The sequence below is a fragment of the Eptatretus burgeri genome, chromosome 10, assembly GCF_056783735.1.
Source record: "Eptatretus burgeri isolate ZD-2024b chromosome 10, Ebu_testis_v1, whole genome shotgun sequence".
NCBI classification, from domain to species: Eukaryota; Metazoa; Chordata; class Myxini; order Myxiniformes; family Myxinidae; genus Eptatretus; species Eptatretus burgeri.
This window is the reverse complement of record NC_140970.1, coordinates 103,885,398-103,904,344: the sequence shown is the minus strand read 5'-3', so window position 1 is coordinate 103,904,344 and position 18,947 is coordinate 103,885,398. Positions and strand designations below refer to the sequence as shown.

At 44.6% G+C, this 18,947-nt stretch overlaps 1 protein-coding gene across 2 annotated transcripts in view; it reads left to right on the top strand.

Moving 5' to 3' along the window:
- The first annotated feature begins 7,041 nt into the window (after positions 1-7,041).
- The window catches only part of LOC147019343 (uncharacterized), a 104,276-nt gene continuing 92,370 nt past the window's right edge, over positions 7,042-18,947 (top strand). The window contains exons 1-2 of one of the 2 annotated variants that reach the window (XM_085899767.1): positions 7,042-7,088; positions 10,623-10,698. The gene's annotated coding sequence lies outside the window, so the exon portion shown is untranslated. Of the gene's footprint in view, positions 7,089-10,621; positions 10,699-18,947 lie in introns of those variants that run through there. The other variant, XR_015062748.1, reaches the window with a different exon arrangement.

The following is an 18,947-nucleotide window of genomic DNA, read 5'->3' as shown; positions in this document are numbered from 1 at the left end:
ACTCAGCGATACTCACCTTTCGCAGCCACGCTCCCAAGCCCGTCAACAGGGCTCCTGCACCCCTCCAAATGGGTCTCGAGCCTACGTTCCCACCAACAACAAAACGACCTCCAATTTGTAATTTGACTAACCCAGCTGACTCACTCTACACTGACCCCGGGGTCCCTTGGGCGGGAGCCACTCCTCCCCCCAATCACTCATCGCACCATGCATTCCCCATTCGCTCCACTCACACAGACCCGCTGGCCTCACTCACTCACCATGTACTCACCTCACAACTCTTCAACACACACACCGCTGAACTCTGCCATCCTTCTAACTACATCCCCTAACGAACTCGTGCTCCCACGTCGTCCCTTACACTAATAGCACGTTCCTTTTAACACTACGTAGCTAAACTACGTCCCCTCGACACATTCAAAGTCTGTCACTGTCTCAAATAATCCCATTTTATTTCCCAACCTAAATCTCGCTACAATCCCTCTAACTAATCCATTCCACGGACTCCATGAGGACTTACCCCTGCCCCATGAAGTCGGTCTAGCTAAGCTAACCCTTCCCCCTAACTAGTTTCCATCCTGTGCCCAGGTAAGGGGGTCTTCCACCCCTTACCCAGGAATCCTTTGCACCCGAAAGTGAGGCTTGCTTTTTTTTCTTTTCATGCGCAGCACCTGCGCGGCAACTCAGAGCTCGCGCACTTTGCACCTGCCCGTGACGTCATGCAGCTGCACGTGTTCCTCGTCCCTCCTTGGACGGGACCATCCGGCAGAGATACCCCTCCTGCCGGATTCCAACCCCACGTGCAGCCATGGCGTCACCGTGCGCATAAAAAAAACACAAGCCCCACGTCTCGAGGGGTTCCCCACGCGGACACATGTGCTTTGCCCGTTGGAGCTTAACACACACGATCGCGTGGAGAACCCGTCCGGTCCAAATCCGTAGTCCTGCCTAAACTTTGTCCGTCCGCGGGATCGGCAAATCCACCGCTGGCGTTTCCGGACCGGGACTTCACTCTCGCAAGCGAGCACGTGGCGGTCTCGTGCGTTGCACAGCACGAACCGCGTGCTCACTGCTGGGTGAACCCGGCACGGTCCCAGAAACAACTACAGCCGCTACTCGGCTTTCTCTCCTCCCATGTCGTCGTCGTCGCCATTCGACCCACGCACACCTGCGTGTTACGACGCTCACACTCCATTCCATCACATTCACACCGGGAGACGCGGCTGCGTGCTCCCGCATGCCAACCGACATCTCCCTTACATACCGCTCTCTCACACACACGGTCTCCCTTGCATACGGCCGTTCACTCACGCGTGCCTCACTACTCACACAAACCATACTACTCACACACGCGGGGGCACTCAACCGCTGTGCCTCATCCACACACGTGCCTCACTCATACACGCGGGGGCACTCAACCGCGGTGCCTCATCCACACACGCGGGGGCACTCAACCGCGGTGTCTCATCCATACTCCGTGCCTCACTCGCACACGCGGGGGCACTCAACCGCGGTGTTTCACTCACACTGGCCGTTTCATCCACACACACGGCCTCACTCACACACGGTGCCTCACCCACACACGCGGGGGCACTCACCCGCGGTGCCCCATCCACACTCGGCGTGCTGGGAAGCACGTACTCTGGCACCATCGCCACCACACCACTCACACACGGGGTCGCTTCCACACACGGTGCCGCACTCACGCCTTGCACCACACACACAGGGACAACTGCACTGGGGATTCGTGTCCCCACAAGGGTCTCCGGGGCCTCTATACCCCCCAAGCTCTCCGTGCACCTGTCCACAGCACTCGTCCCCTCAACCTCGCAAAGCACGACCGAACTCACCTGGTCGTGACTCACCTCAAGGGGGCATACTCCCTCCCCTCGTTCCTGGAGGAGGCCATCCAGGTGCTCGCACTGGGTCTCTACCCAGTCCGCCAGCTCACCCCCATTATCCTCCACTACCTCCGTGTGTGTGTGCGCGTCACTTACCCCGTCTAATTCACCCTCTATCTCCCGTGTCTCTATACATTTATAAGTTTCTGTTGTCGTCACCTAGTGTCTCGTCTCGCACGTTTTGGTCTCCCCATTTAATTTTTCCCTCTTGGTCACCGTCGATTCCTCTGTCACGACCCTCGCCCAACACGCCCCCCGAATTATTTTTTTACCCGCCTCCACCGCGGGCCTGTCAGCCGTTGCACCCCCTTCCAGCTCGTTTGCTCCCACACGTGGAGTCGCCATTCCCAGCTCCCTGGTCACGGCCTTCATGCCCGCCTGCAGGCATCGGCCCATGTTCTGCGTCTCACCCCGTAGTTCTTTCATTTCTTCCCTCATGTTTGCTTCCATTCCGTTTATTTGCTTGTTCATTTCGTTTTTCATTTCATTTGTGTTTGTATCCATCTTTTCGTTCATGCCTTTCATTTCGTTTTTCATATTCGTATCCATCTTTTGTGTATTCGCATCCATCGTCGTTTTCACTTCATTCATTTGCTTGTTCATGTCTTTCATTTCGTTTTTCATATTCGTATCCATCTTTTGTGTATTCGCATCCATCGTCGTTTTCACTTCATTCATTTGCTTGTTCATGTCTTTCATTTCGTTTTTCATTGCTGCCAGCATGGCGCATAGCTAGGCCATGTCGGGTGCGCTTGAGTGAGCCGTTTCGGCAGGGGTTGGGGAGGGGTTTTGGTGGAGAGGGGGGGGAGGTGTCATACACTGCGGCCGCTGCCGCACCCATTTCGGGCTCTGGGTTCAGTTGGGCGAGTCCGTGTTCCTGCACAATCAACATTTCCTGCACGGGGATTCCATCCTGGACCATGGATCCTACACATTCTACATCCATTTCTAATACCCCCGGCTCCCGCTCGCCTTGAGACGCCATGTTGCTTCTCGTGAAGGGTTAATTTCGCTCGCTCGTAATTTGGAGGGAATCGGGGGTCGCTTCTCTCACCCCTGGACCGATTCCCGTGAATTTAATTGGAGACAGGAGAGCCCGTTTTCCTGTTCTCCGATACCAGTGCCGCGAGGAGGGCGATGAATTTGTATCGGACGACCTGACACCAGTGTTGCGGATTCGCGCCCGCCGGCGTGCTGACGGCCACGTAACTCGAATCGCGGCACGTCGCCCACCGGACGGACAATCCAGTCGTGACCCTCTCGGACTAACGCCGGGAACCAGTCACGGGTGGACCTTTCGGTCTCACCGCGATCGAGCCAATCAGCCCCCGCGTGGGATAGGGTTGCTCGCCAAATTCGACCTACCTAAGTACCCACGCGGAGGGTAGACCGGGCGATCGCACCTCGCCGCAGGTCGACTTCGGACACGGGCCACTGAAGTGACCCGTTCCGTACTATCGGGATAACCGAGCGGTGTTATTCGTCGACCTCGACGGTTCGATTAATTATCGGGCGTATTCAGCCCACTACCAACCCTTTACATGAAGCAAGATGAGGATTCAATGAAGGAAATGACGAAGCGAAGCGGGAAACCGTTCAACACAAAGCACATTTATTCGCGACGAACGGAAAGCACACACATTCAATTCCACCAAAAGCACACAGAAAAGAAAAAAAACACAATGCGATTTACACAAAAAGCAAATGCGACAATGCAGATCTAATACCGATTACACGAGCACACGGCAACACTTATCCAATTTTACTTCACAGACGGCGCCGACAACACATACCCAAAACCAAGGAAAGAATACCCTCAAGGATGAGGCGGGCCTGAGGCCGAGACCGGTCGGGCCTACCCGTCTGGGATGAGACGCGGAGCGGCGATGGTGCCTCAACTCCGCGGGCCTCGCGGGCAGTGTCTGGTAGGGGGTGGGAGAGGGGCCCCCTTGGTCGCACTATCTCAGCGCGGGGGGAAACAGGAGGGGGTTGCTGATGCTCGGGGTATAGAGGATTTTTATTGCCCCGCAACGAGCGTCTCCACCTCGGCCAGGTCGCGCTGTCGGCCTCCCTGGGGTGCAGCTCCCTGCACGACGCGAGCACCCCCTCGTCTGCCCTCGCCGCCTCTCCACAGCTCCGTCCCCTCCGCTCCGACTCCAACGCACACGACGACCAGCTCCTTCTTGCCAACTCCACCGCCCGCGAAGTCTTAACTCTCTGTTCCCTCTCGACTCTACTACTCTCCGGACTGACGAACACGGTCGCTTATATCAGCCCCGTGGCTTCGCCTTTGACCCCCTCCCTTCGACCTTTCACCTCGCTCCCCATTGGCCCGAGAAAAAGTGGGCGTGAATGCTTTTTGATCCATAAATTTGCATATATCGATCGCCCTCCAACGCCCTGGGGGCGGGGCCAAATCGCCCCTCGCTCACCGATTGGACGGCAAAAAGTGGGCGTGTGTCGTTTTTGATCCGTTTTTGAAGCACAAAATCCGTGATTTTGTACACGCTGTTCGACGTGCGCCCTGCACGAGTCCAACACCGGTACCCACAGCGGGGCAAGAACGGTGGCGATGCTACGGTTGCGAGGTGTGACGTGAAGGTCGTGGCGGTTGTGGTGAAGCGGCGTTGTGGTTGGTGGTTGATGTTGTGGTTGTGGTGGTAATCATGGCGGTTGGTCCAAAATAAAGATAGCAAAAGAAAAACGGCTATCCTGAAGAGTCGCAGCACGCATGAATGACATGTATTCCCACTAGACAACGGGTTTGGGCCTAACTACACATGTACTTACCGAGATACCTCACCTGAGGGACCTGAATGGTGGTTTGCGAATTTGGTAACCACAACAATATATATACACACACATATATATATATATATATATATATATATATATATATATATATATATATATATATATATATATATATATATATATATATATATATATATATATATATATATATATATATGTGTGTATATATATTGTTGCGGATTCGCGCCCGCCGGCGTGCTGACGGCCACGTAACTCGAATCGCGGCACGTCGCCCACCGGACGGACAATCCAGTCGTGACCCTCTCGGACTAACGCCGGGAACCAGTCACGGGTGGACCTTTCGGTCTCACCGCGATCGAGCCAATCAGCCCCCGCGTGGGATAGGGTTGCTCGCCAAATTCGACCTACCTAAGTACCCACGCGGAGGGTAGACCGGGCGATCGCACCTCGCCGCAGGTCGACTTCGGACACGGGCCACTTTAAGCGACCCGTTCCGTACTATCGGGATAACCGAGCGGTGTTATTCGTCGGCCTCGACGGTTCGATTAATTATCGGGCGTTTTTGCCCACGACCAACCCTTTACGTGAAGCAAGATGGAGATTCAATGAAAGAAAAGACGAAGCGAAGCGGGAAAACAGTTCAACATGAAGCACATTTATTTCGCGATGAACGGAAAGCACACATATAGAATTCCACCAAAAGCACATGTAAAAGAAGAAGACAATGCAATATTACACAAAAAGCAAATGCAACAATGCAGATCTAACCGACTACCGGGCACACGGCAACACTTGTACAATTTTACTTCACAGACGGCGCCGACAACACATATTCCCAAAGCAAAAGAAAAGAGAACCACCCTCCAGGATGAGGGGGGTAGGCGGGCCTGGGTCCGAGACCGTGTCGGGCCTACCGTCTGATGATGAGACGCAGAGCGGCGGTGGCACCTCAACTCCGCGGGCCTCGCGGACAGTGTCTGGTCGGGGGTGGGAAGGGGGCCCCCTTTGTCGCACTATCTCAGCGCGGGGGGAAACAGGAGGGGGCTGCTGATGCTCGGGGGAAGGAGGATTTCACCCTGTCTCGGGTCCCGCGGCGAGCGTCTCCTCCTCCACCTCGGTCGCGTTGCTGGCCTCTCCCTCTGTGCTGCTCCCGGCACCGACGCGAGCACCCCCTCGTCCGCCTTCGCCGCCGTCACCTCTCCACAGCTCCGTCCTCTTCACTCTGACTAGTACCACTTCTTTCCAGCTCCACCGACGACTCTCTTGAACTCCGCATACTCAACTGAACTTTACTGACGAACGCAGCCGTTTATATAAGTCCCGTGGCTTCGCTCTTTCATCCTTGACCCTCTGCCTCCGACCCTTCACCTCTCTAACTGGCTCCCCATTGGACCGAGGAAAAGTGGGCGTGAATGCTTTTTGATCCATGAATTTGCATATAGCGTCCTTACTCCAACGCCCTGGAGGTGGGGCCAAATCGCCCCACGCTCTCCGATAGGACGGAACAGAAGTGGGCTTGAGTCGTTTTTGATCCGTTTTTCTTCGGAAAGTCTGTGATGTCTCTGAACACGCTGCTTGGTGCGCGCCCCGCACGAGTCCAGCATCGGCGCCCACAAGTGGCGTGGGAATGACGGTGATGCGATGGTGGCGAGTTGTGACGGTAAAGGTCGTGGCGGTTGTGGTGAAGCGGCGTTGTGGTTGGTGGTTGTTGTTGTGAAGCGGCGTTGTGGTTGGTGGTTGTTGTGAAGCGGCGTTGTGGTTGGTGGTTGTTGTTGTGAAGCGGCGTTGTGGTTGGTGGTTGTTGTTGTGAAGCGGCGTTGTGGTTGGTGGTTGTTGTGTGATGGCTGTTGAGACGTGGTTGGTGGTAGTAATAATGGCGGCTGGTCCAAAATAAAGATAGTAAAAAAAAAACGGCTATCCTGAAGAGTCGCAGCCCGAGTGAATAACATTTATTCCCTCTAGACAACGGGTTTGGGCCTAACTACACATGTACTTTCAGAGATATCTCACCTCAGGGACCTGAATGGTGGTTTGTGAATTTCGTCAACCACAACAATATATATATATATATATATATATATATATATATATATATATATATATATATATATGTATACAGATATAACAAAAAAAGTCAAAATATGTTGTGATGGCAACCCGTTAAAGGATTGTGGTGTTATTCCTTCCTGCCTTGTTTGGTTGTTTTTTGGGGGATTCCATCCCGTGTTTTTTCATTTTTATGAAATTTTTTTTTCATTTGTTTTTTTATCGACGTGTTTTTTTCATTTTTATAAAATCTTTTTTTCTGACATAATAACAATAATAAAGATAATCTGGCTCCCTGACCCTTCTGCTCTTGCCCAAAGGCAGGTTCAACGCTGCTGGAGCAGTCACATGGCAAGGAGTGTATTGGTAACAAAATTTTCATTATCATTTTGATTTGACAAAGATGGCCTTTCATTGCAGCAAGCTTTTTTTGAATCATTCGTTGCTAATTATTCTTACCTAATACATTATTTATTTTTATTGTCATTTCTCCGTCAAAATCCATCAAGTAGATAAACGAATGCTTTCCTGAAAATAAGGCACTCAAATTCGGTGTGAAGAGGTTAAAGTGATCCTGCAGTTGTCAAGCACTCTCAGCATTATTCGTCATTGAACAAAGACACTGTAACCATGGACAAAACACGCTGCAGACGATCAGGAATTTCGAGTTTTGCTGGTATACCGACACACATTGGTCTGCTCTTTTCAAAAGATCGTGTGATCTTCAGAAGGCACATAACTCGTTTGTTTGAATTTTGTTTCTGTTTATGGATATCGATGGGTTCATGGATATCGATGGGTTCATGGATATTTTTGTTTCTGAACCAATTCCCACCCATGATTGGTGCCATGAATCAGGTGGGGCAGGAAAATTCGCCCCAACCTGGAGATCATTCATAAACCAGCAAGGTTGTTTTTTTTTTTAATGATAGTCCACCAAAGATGAGATTTTTATCTCCACCATGAAGGTAGATGGAGATTATGTTTTCACCCCTGTTTGGTTGTTTGTGAACAGGATATCTCAAGAAGCTGTAGATGGATTTGGACGAAATTTGGTGGACACGTTGGGTATGTGACAAGGACGAAGTGATTCGATTTTGGTGAAGATGTGAATCGGATCTGGATCTGAGAATTTTTTGCAGTCATTCTTCACCAATGAGAGTCAACGCCAAAAACGACATATAGCACAATATCCCAAAACGTTATGGGACGGATTCGGATGAAACTTGGTGGATAAGTTGGTTAGGTGACAAGATCAAGCCGAATAAATTTTAGTTCAGGTCCGAATCCACATCCGGCGATCAGTGGGATACAAAACGTAAGCTAATCAGCCTGGCGGAGGTATGTGCTCTACGGAGTGCCCTTCTAGTGCTACACGAACTATCTGCATTTTCACTTCAGGTTATAATCCAAAACTCTTAAATGCTGCTGCCTTCATTCAGCTGGATTTGAACCCACAACTTCCGTGATGTTTTTAGGACCAGCATCACTACCACTCTTCGTCACTAAATTTTCAACCAGCTCTTCAATCAACATTTGTTTTAGGAGCTTCAAAAAAGCCAAAACCGGTTTGCGTTCACATTACGATGTTGAAAAACCACCTTCAAATCTATGCTGTATGTATTTGTCGATGAATTTGTAATTCATATAAAAGTGTCCTGGTGTCTATCGGCATCTTTGTCTGTCCTCCCTGTGAGTTTTATGAAACTCCTGCATGAGCCTTAATTCATTCTTCTAAAGTCAACCTTCATGTCTGCACCATGCGCGACCAAACAACACGATGCGTTCAGGTTGCTGATAAAACATGATCAGCTTAGTGCGTGATATGAAATTAAAAACTTGTAGTCAAAGTCCTTAGATGTATATGTGTTATACATTCCACAGTCTGAGAAATATCACTCAAACCCAATACTAACAACAATTCTTGAAGTATGTTTCATGGAAATGCTCTGAGATCTGCTGCGTTTATACTTTACACAGTACCCTGCCTTGTTCAGATTAGACCACATCAAACCCACCCTGCGGCCTCTTCTCAGAAGGCCCTTTCTGCTAACCAACCAGGCACTACCCGGGCTTTCAAAAACCTGCCACATTGTGGCCGGCTGCCTTGCATTGTTTCTTGACTGTACCGATACGACGCAGAGCCGAGGCCTTTTCTTTTGGAAGAGAAGGGTCAAGTGTTTAGCAACTTGTAAATAATATGACCACCTTTTCAAGCAGATGAGTAATTATGATGATACTCGTGTGGTGCAATGGTTTTTCCAATTCAATGGGCAGGGAACCTTGCTGGGATTCCAGCCAGGGATCCTAACATTACCGGCTAGCCACAACATGACGTGCCCACGATGGAATAATTGCACCAGATATACGACTGTCTCACTGACGTGTTGGTCCAGCCGATCCTGCTGCCAAACCTCATTCTGTGATCCCATCTCTCTCAGGGGCAATTGCTGCCAGACAGCATGAAACCTTCCTGAAGCTTCCTTCAGCCACATCTTTCACTTTTTCCATGTCTCTGTCTCCATTCCTCCTCTCTCCCTTTCATTTAAGCCAAGTATTATGGAAACATTGGGCCTGCCCGCTGCCCTCTTGCCCGCACACCTTTCCCTCTCCCCTCAGCACTCTCCCCTTCCTCTGCACCGATCGTGTCATTGACGGCTACTGAGCAACTGCCAGCAAGAATGCATTTATCTTCTGAGAAGACTGTCATCATTTGAGAGCTTGCTGCTTGCCCACAAACCTAATTTGCAATAAATAAATAAATGACCTCCATTTGCGAGATGATGACTACAATGGCCGAAGCAAGCCAGCACGAAGTCTGACACTAGGTGAAGGGTATTGATACTTCAAGCTTCCAGCAGCCCCTTCCTTTCTCTACATTGAATCCTGCAGTTCAGAAGCCAAAGAATTCCTGCATCCGTTTTCCTTTTCGTTTTTTTTTTTTTCCAAGCCCCCAAGACAGAGGAACTAGCTTCCAACCACAGCCCCTCACCCCCTCCCCACCTTCCAAATTGCTTTGCGATTCGAAGGCCTGTCTTGTGTGCTCATTTCCCATGCACAGCATGAGGTGTGGTCCACACCCTACCATTCCCCATCCACTCCCCTCTCTCTCCCTCTCTCTCTCCCTCTCTCTCTCCCTCTCCACCATCCCACCCTCTGTCTTTCCTCCTCTCAGCTTCAAGGTCCCGTCTCGGGCGGCATTCTTTGTTCGGGTTTTTTTTCCCGCCATTTCCCTCCTCCACACAGCCCCACATTCCGCACACATCCACCACAGCTTCATTCATGCCACGTTAGCTCCGTCAAGTATTCTGAATGCGTTGCCACTGACATTAGCTCAATGAGAACAGCTCCACTCTAGTAACCCAAAGTACGATGTCATCTCAGCGATCACATCTACCCTCTGCTACCCTAAGATATAAGCTATCCTTCGAAAACACACTTTCCCCACTATTGCACCAATTCACAACCAAACCCAGGTTATCCCAACTACCCAAGCCAGCTACGTCTTGGCACACAATCGCCTGCACTCATGGTACCCTCAAAGAGTCGACCTCCAACCGCACTACACCCAGGTTGGAAAACCACACAGTGGATTAGACAAACTCAGTCCTTCGGTTTTTTTTTTTTTCCTCCACTGACCAACACAAGGAACGGTTAAAACCATACTTTACCACGCTTTTATCCGTGTAGCTACTTCGATTTACAGTTGTACACTACCTGTGAAAATGTTCATAAAGCCTTTCAAAATGAACTTTTATCATTGACGTTTCAGAATCCTATATTTCCAAAAGTCGTGAGTAAAAGCAATGCACGAGAAATGTGTTGAGGGATGTAAACTTGGTGACTTGGAAGTAAGTTGCAAGGTTTTGTTTCACTCCTGACTTTGCTGTGTCTCCTTAGGAGGGACAACATGTAAGACTGCACGGTGAATGAGCAGCTGCTGAGATATCATGTCAATGGTAATTCAACGTCTTCGGTGAGGATTTAAGTCAACAAAGTGTTAGTCGTTTAAAACTTTGCTTGCTTTTGTTCTTGGCGCACAGGCAGATGAAGCCGGACTAAGATCTTGCACCATCTGGGGTTCCTTTTTGGTTTTCAACAATGAGCCATGACAGCTGCGTCTCAATGACTCATGGCGTACAGTGAAGGGAGTCACATACAGAAACAGCTCCATTATCAGAAATATCATGAATAAAGCAATGATTGCTATTATTTTTGTGACTTCAAAAATCCTTATGCCGTATTGATAACGAGAAGGCCACTCGGTAGAGCGCATACCTCCACTATTCAATGCCTGATCCAGCAGAGCATATCGGGCCCAATACATTTTTGAAGTATCACACTATACTCGTATATCGTTCTTGGCTCGATTTCTCAATGGTGAAAAATGTCACTTTAAAAATTAAATAATTCTCGTATCCAGATCTGATTCGGATTTTCACCGAAATCTCATAAATTCCTCCTTGTTACACACCCAACCTCTCCACCAAGTTTCGTCCGAATCCGTCCACAACTTTTTTGAGATATCCTGAAAACAAACAAGCAAGAAATAGACGTGCAAAGCACGATACTTGCAAAATCCACCCCCCTCTCCAAAGGTTGCCATGGATACATCAAATTGGCCATTTCATTCAGATTAAAATTGACAATCTTGATCAAAGCCCAGGTCAATCGGATGAAAATTGATTGTTTTTCAGATTGAAATTTCAGAAAAGAGGGAAGAGCCTCTCGAGAGCAGGCCCCCAGCTTCTCCCATGGTTGGCAGTGAGTGCCCCAGAAGCAGTAGGGGGAAAGAGAGTGGCACTTGTATATGTGGACGAATTGTGTGACTCAGCCAGTGGGTTGCCCAGATAGCTCAGATAGCTCAGATGGCAGCCCACTGGTATGGTTTGCCAGAGGACCTGGGTTCGATTCCTGGACGAGGCATGTAATTTTTCTTCATAGATTTAAGATAAACATTGATCGTTTTAGAAAGTTGACCTTTGACCTTTTGACCTCAAAGAGTTGGTTTCCAAATCCAGTGATGCACTATGCAATTGCTGCTTAATTTTCAGGTTAATTGTATGAAAATTGATGATTTTTCAGATGAAATTTGATGATTTTCGAAGTTTGAACTTGAGTTAACCTTTGACTTTTTGACCTCAAAAATAGTTGCTTTCCCAATTCAGTGATGGACTTCGTAAATCCTGTTCAACTTCCAAGTTCATAGGATGTAAATTGATGATTTTTCAGTTGAAATTTGATGATTTTAGAAGTTTGAACTTGAGTTGACCTTTGACCTTTTGATCTTAAAAATAGTTGCTTTCCCATTTCAGTGATTGACTATGTAAATCCTGTTCAACTTTCAAGTTAATAGGATGTAAATTGACGATTTTTCAGTTGAAAATTGATGATTTTAGAAGTTTGACCTTGAGTTGACCTTTGACCTTTTGAGCTTAAAAATAGTTGGTTTCCCAATTCAGTGATTGACTATGTAAATCATGTTCAACTTTCAAGTTAATAGGATGTAAATTGATGATTTTTCAGATAAAAATTGATGATTTTAGAAGTTTGACCTGGAGTTGACCTTTGACCTTTTGACCTTAAATAGTTGGTTTCCAAATCCAGTGATGCACTATGCAATTGCTGCTTAATTTTCAGGTTAATTGGATGAAAATTGATGATTTTTCAGATGAAATTTGATGATTTTAGAAGTTTGACCTTGAGTTGACCTTTGACCTTTTGACCTCAAATAGTTGATTTCCCAATCCAGTGACGCAATATGCAAATCTTGTTCAAAGTTCAAGTCAATCGGATGAAAAATGACGATTTTAGAAATTTGACCTCAAGATGGCCTTTGACCTCAAAATCAATAGGCTTCTCATTTGAGACTACCTCTCCAACTTGGTGAAGTTTCATGACGATCGGTTTAGAATTGTGACCAGTCAGCAATTGACAAACAGACAGACAGGGGTGAAAACATAACGTCCTTCACCTTCGGTGGTGGAGGTAAAAATATGACCGCCTGTCCTGAAGCTTACCTGGATCAGGAGCAACGGTCACTCAAACCCCCCACAGACCTCCTCAGACCCTGATTATTATTTTTTTTTAATGCCATGAACAAACTTTGGTACATCAAGGGTGATGACCGTTGTGTTCAAGTTTCATTGAAATCGTGTTTGTCCTTTCGGAGAATAGAGCAAATATCTAATTTAGGGGGTCAACCACCCCGTAGATCCTATTTAATGAGTGCAGATGTTGATGCGGTCATTGCACCTTCGTTGAGCATCAGATATGAAGCTTGTGGCCAAGTTTCATTAAAATTGTGTGTTTGGTTCAAGCAATAATGACTGAAGTGTTTATGGACTGACTCACTCACTGACTCACTCACTTACTCAACTATGGTCACTGCTCCATCGCATAGCCATAAACGCACCTGACTAAAGTCCAGGTGAGTCAAAAATGATGATCTGACAATGGTGGAGGGGAAACCACTTGGCTCATTCCCCATATTCAGTCAGTCAGAAGGACCTAAGGACTACAGGCAATAACATGAGAGAAGAAAAGGTCAATTTGACTGCAGGTACCACATGAGCAGGGAAAGCACCACAATATTTTAGGACAGAGAGAGAGGGTTGAGAAAAGGGACAGGGAAACCGTGTGGAAGTATCCTTGCATCCATGATGTGTCAATGCCTCTGAACAAAAACCTTTGGAATGGATTCAAGTTCCAACCATCACAGTATAAGGAAAAGAAAGGAGGCAACGGAAGCTCCGAAATGCAGAAGCTTATTCACAGGCATGGCAGCCTGTGTGCCTGTGAATGGGAGTGAAACAAGAGAGGGTTTATTTGGAGAAACAAAACAATTGCTCAAACCAACTCATCCAGTCAATCTGTGCGACAGATTTCATGAGAAAGGCTCAGGTCGTGGATAGGATAATGGCTGCAGACAGGGTTATCATTAGAGTGAAATTTTGAGTTTGTGTTAAAGTTATGCGATTTATATAGTAAGTTCGAGTTTGGACTTAAAAGACTTTGGATTAAGACAAGGATGTGACAAGAGGGGCAGACAGCTATTGCTGTGGTGCACAAGCACAGTGTAAGGATACATGGAGCAATATGGCATGGCAAACAGGAAATATACACGTGCGTTGCAAGATCGTCTCATTTTGAGGAGACATTTTTTTTATATTTCTGACAACACTGATTTGAAGATGCTAAGGGGTTTGAAAAAGAGGATGTTTCTCGATCGAGATTAAACGGGCACACAAATCAATTGTAAACCATTGTCAGTCTCATCACAAATTTCAAATTACTATCTGGCCCGAATTCAAATCAACGTACAAAAAAAAAATCGCTGGACTCAAATCATAATTGGGACAAACACGAGGCTCAAATCACGAGCAACCGCAACCACTGGACTCAAAAATCATAATTGGGACAAACACGAGGCTCAAATCTCAAGCAACCGCAACCACTGGACTCAAATCATAATTGAGACAATATGATCAATCAATATTGATTTTTGCAGGATTTAATGGTATTGATTTTTGCAATGTTCATGTCATTACCTTTCATATGATACCACACATGATATATTTACATTAACTTTTACAGTAAACCGTATCGCGGAATATGCAAAAAATTGGCGTGGCTTATTACTTCATTTTGAGGGTCAAGCGGTCAAGATACAGCTTGGCAGACAGCAAAATTGAAATCAGCAGACCAAAATTAGGTGGAGTAAAGTGTCTGCCAGCTTTTCCTCAAAAATGCCTCGAGGGTTGTTATATTCAGAAAACTTGACTCGTCTAAAACGGACAGACAGACAAACAGAGAGGGGGTTAAAACATAACCCCCATCCTCCTTCGGTGGTGGAGGTGAAGATCCTTTTCTAGGTGTATTTTACTTAATTTTACATCATCATTCACATCACAGATAGACGTGCAATATGTTTGTGAAGTACATTTTGCTCTCTTTTGATTAAACATGTCAGCGAAACGACCGATAGGCATGTCTTGTACCCGAGAAAGGAGGCGGTTATGCAGGGATATGATAGAGATGTTTCAGATAATGAAAGGTAAAGATAAAATAAGTGCAGAAGAATAGACAATGACAACAATAGGGGGTCACAGTTTCATAGCAACAAAGAGGAGAGTGAGGACAGCACCAAGGTAAGGAAGGGTCTTTCACTCAAAACATAGTTAATGCATGGGATGGTCTCCAGGGAAAGGCAGAGGTAACAGAAAAAGGAGACAGGTGTAAATTTGAGTGAGATGGGTACTTCATAGATATGAACTATTGTACACCTGAGTGATGATTGTGATAATGATATCTGGGGGAGGATCTCGTCAAAAGTTAAATGTGCTGTCTGACTCCATATTTATTCGTTCCTCAGCTTACAACCGTGTTCGAATCCCCCCTCCCCCAGCCAGAAAAACCTCAAAACCTCAAAACCCCAAAAATAAAAATGATTAAAAATGAAAAAAATTTATGTAATTTTAAATAATAATTATATATCTTCGAACACCAACTGGACATCAGTAATAATAATTATATATCCTCGAACCCCAACTGGACATCAGTAATAATAATTATATATCCTCGAACCCCAACTGGACATCAGTAATAATAATTATATATCCTCGAACCCCAACTGGACATCAGTAATAATAATTATATATCCTCGAACCCCAAACTGGGCATCAGTAATAATAATTATATATCCTCGAACCCCAACTGGACATCAGTAATAATTATATATCCTCGAACCCCAACTGGACATCAGAAATAATAATTATATATCCTCGTACCCCAAACTGGACATCAGTAATAATAATTATATATCCTCGAACCCCAAACTGGACATCAGAAATAATAATTATAAATCCTCGAACCCCAACTGGACATCAGTAATAATTATACATCCTCAAACCCCGACTGGACATCAGTAATAATTATACATCCTCGAACCCCAACTGGACATCAGAAATAATAATTATACATCCTCAAACCCCAACTGGACATCAGTAATAATAATTATACATCCTCGAACACCAACTGGACATCAGAAATAATAATTATAAATCCTCGAACCCCAACTGGACATCAGTAATAATTATACATCCTCAAACCCCGACTGGACATCAGTAATAATTATACATCCTCAAACCCCAACTGGACATCAGTAATAATAATTATACATCCTCGAACCCCAACTGGACATCAGTAATAATAATTATATATCCTCGAACACCAACTGGACATCAGAAATAATAATTATATATCCTCGAACCCCAACTGGACATCAGTAATAATAATTATATATCCTCGAACACCAACTGGACATCAGAAATAATAATTATAAATCCTCGAACACCAACTGGACATCAGTAATAATAATTATATATCCTCGAACACCAACTGGACATCAGAAATAATAATTATATATCCTCGAACACCAACTGGACATCAGAAATAATAATTATATATCCTCGAACACCAACTGGACATCAGTAATAATAATTATATATCCTCGAACACCAACTGGACATCAGTAATAATAATTATATATCCTCGAACACCAACTGGACATCAGTAATAATAATTATATATCCTCGAACCCCAACTGGACATCAGTAATAATAATTATATATCCTCGAACCCCAACTGGACATCAGTAATAATTATATATCCTCGAACCTCAAACTGGACATCAGTAATAATAATTATACATCCTCGAACCCCAACTGGACATCAGAAATAATAATTATATATCCTCGAACACCAACTGGACATCAGTAATAATAATTATATATCCTCGAACACCAACTGGACATCAGTAATAATAATTATATATCCTCGAACACCAACTGGACATCAGTAATAATAATTATATATCCTCGAACCCCAACTGGACATCAGTAATAATAATTATATATCCTCGAACCCCAACTGGACATCAGTAATAATTATATATCCTCGAACCTCAAACTGGACATCAGTAATAATAATTATACATCCTCAAACCCCAACTGGACATCAGTAATAATAATTATACATCCTCGAACCCCAACTGGACATCAGAAATAATAATTATATATCCTCGAACACCAACTGGACATCAGTAATAATAATTATATATCCTCGAACCCCAACTGGACATCAGTAATAATAATTATATATCCTCGAACCTCAAACTGGACATCAGTAATAATAATTATACATCCTCGAACCCCAACTGGACATCAGTAATAATTATATATCCTCGAACCTCAAACTGGACATCAGTAATAATAATTATATATCCTCGAACCCCAACTGGACATCAGTAATAATTATATATCCTCGAACCTCAAACTGGACATCAGTAATAATAATTATATATCCTCGAACCCCCAACTGGACATCAGTAATTATAATTATATATCCTCGAACCCCATATTGGACAACAGTAATTATAATTATATATCCTCGAACCCCAAACTGGACATCAGTAATAATAATTGTATATCCTCGAACCTCAAACTGGACATCAGTAATAATAATTATATATCCTCGAACCTCAAACTGGACATCAGTAATAATAATTATATATCCTCGAACCTCAAACTGGACATCAGTAATAATAATTATATATCCTCGAACCCCCAACTGGACATCAGTAATTATAATTATATATCCTCGAACCCCATATTGGACAACAGTAATTATAATTATATATCCTCGAACCCCAAACTGGACATCAGTAATAATAATTATATATCCTCGAACCTCAAACTGGACATCAGTAATAATAATTATATATCGTCGAACCCCAAACTGGACATCAGTAATAATTATATATCCTCGAACCCCCAACTGGACATCAGTAATTATAATTATATATCCTCGAACCCCATATTGGACAACAGTAATTATAATTATATATCCTCGAACCCCAAACTGGACATCAGTAATAATAATTATATATCCTCGAACCTCAAACTGGACATCAGTAATAATAATTATACATCCTCGAACCCCAACTGGACATCAGTAATAATAATTATATATCCTCGAACCCCCAACTGGACATCAGTAATTATAATTATACATCCTCGAACCCCAAACTGGACATCAGTAATAATAATTATATATCCTCGAACCCCAACTGGACATCAGAAATAATAATTATATATCCTCGAACCCCAAACTGGACATCAGTAATAATAATTATATATCCTCGAACCCCAAACTGGACATCAGTAATAATAATTGTATATCCTCGTACCCCAACTGGACATCAGAAATAATTATATATCCTCGAACCCCAAACTGGACATCAGTAATAATAATTATATATCCTCGAACCCCAAACTGGACATCAGTAATAATAATTGTATATCCTCGAACCCCAACTGGACATCAGTAATAATTATATATCCTCGAACCCCAACTGGACATCAGTAATAATTATACATCCTCGAACCCCAACTGGACATCAGTAATAATAATTATATATCCTCGAACCCCCAACTGGACATCAGTAATTATAATTATATATCCTCGAACCCCAAACTGGACATCAGTAATAATTATATATCCTCGAACCCCAAACTGGACATCAGTAATAATAATTGTATATCCTCGAACCCCAACTGGACATCAGAAATAATAATTATATATCCTCGAACCCCAAACTGGACATCAGTAATAATAATTGTATATCCTCGTACCCCAACTGGACATCAGTAATAATAATTATATATCCTCGAACCCCAACTGGACATCAGAAATAATAATTATATATCCTCGAACCCCAAACTGGACATCAGTAATAATAATTGTATATCCTCGTACCCCAACTGGACATCAGAAATAATAATTATATATCCTCGAACCCCAAAGTGGACATCAGTAATAATAATTGTATATCCTCGTACCCCAACTGGACATCAGTAATAATAATTATATATCCTCGAACCCCAAACTGGACATCAGTAATAATAATTGTATATCCTCGTACCCCAACTGGACATCAGAAATAATAATTATATATCCTCGAACCCCAACTGGACATCAGTAATAATTATATATCCTCGAACCCCAACTGGACATCAGTAATAATTATACATCCTCGAACCCCAAACTGGACATCAGTAATAATAATTATATATCCTCGAACCCCAACTGGACATCAGTAATAATTATACATCCTCGAACCCCAACTGGACATCAGTAATAATAATTATATATCCTCGAACCCCC